The sequence below is a fragment of the Apodemus sylvaticus genome, chromosome 4 (assembly GCF_947179515.1).
Source record: "Apodemus sylvaticus chromosome 4, mApoSyl1.1, whole genome shotgun sequence".
NCBI classification, from domain to species: domain Eukaryota; kingdom Metazoa; phylum Chordata; class Mammalia; order Rodentia; family Muridae; genus Apodemus; species Apodemus sylvaticus.
Window position 1 is genome coordinate 102,037,443 of NC_067475.1, and position 1,317 is coordinate 102,038,759.

A 1,317-nucleotide genomic window follows, 5' to 3' on the forward strand; every position below is an offset into this window, starting at 1 on the left:
CACCCATGTGGGTGTGTCTCATATCCTGTGCACATCTCCTTCTCTTAGCCCAATCTCTTGCTAAAGCCTGCAGAGACCTTTGATAAGATCACCACAGGAATGCCTCAGGATGCTGAGGGAGGCCGTGCTGAGCTCAGTCTCTGGCCACCCTGCTGACAGGCACTCTAAGCATTCCAGCCTAACTTTCACCATTCTGCTTTTGTATTTCACAACCTAGCCGCACAAAGCACTTTGGATCCCTGAATTTGGATGTTTTCTAGCCTGAAATCTTTCACACACATTTTTTCACACATTTTCCTTCTTCCAGTTTTATTCATTTGGCTAGTTTATACTTATTCCCTAAAGTAATACATCCTCTCTCTGTTTGTGTCCCCCACCCCTCCCTCTTTCTCTCTGTCAGAGTTTTTGTTCCTCATTTTTTTTCCTCAGGGACCCTAAACTTTCCATAGCTAAGTTTATCCTGCTACAGCTCTCCATCATTTACCCTTCTGCTTCCCTTCAGGTCTACATATCTTTTCCCTTTGCCACGCAACTTGCTAGGGTCCAGGAGTGAGCAGGTTTGACCATCCCTATGTCTAAAATAAGGCAACACAATGTGCATTAATCCCAGGAGAATCCTAGCGTCTCAGTAGTTCTCCACAAGCTGGTGTCTTCATACAGAACATTGAGATGCTGCTTATTACGCAAACGCTTCTACTTCAGCCTATATCTCAGACTGTAAAGACGGGGTGGAGCCATGCACAACACCATGCAATAGAAATGCAAGGTTGTAACTGAAGCCCCTTGAGATTGGAAATTGTCACTACAGGACACTCTGGCAAAGGGTTAAGGTCCATGCAATCTTTGTTTCTTGGAACAGTAAACAACCTGAAGCCAGCCTTGTACCAACTATCCCTAAGTAGGACCAGAACTATTCTTCACTACGTTTTCTTCAATGAAAGCATGAATATGTCACCTAGCAGTTTCTTTTCCTTTTAAAATTGGTTTATTACTTTTCACTTCTGTGGTGCTAGGTATTAAACCAAGGCTTTGTGCACAGGAGGTGACAGTCACTCTGCCACTAAGCTACACTGTCAGCCACTTGTGATTTCTTAACTGCTACACTGAACATCAGGTTTGCCTATGTTCACATGGGCAGCATATGTAGGCCACCTTGTGCTGCTCACACAGCGTTCCTATTTACTAATTTGCTTTTTCACCGAAGACTGTAAAATAAAGAGGTGCCATGAGGGAATGGACTCCAGAGAGAATTTTTAGGTCTATAATCACATAGTTATGCAACAGCAAAGAAAGAGCTGAGGCGTTCCCTCTCTGGTA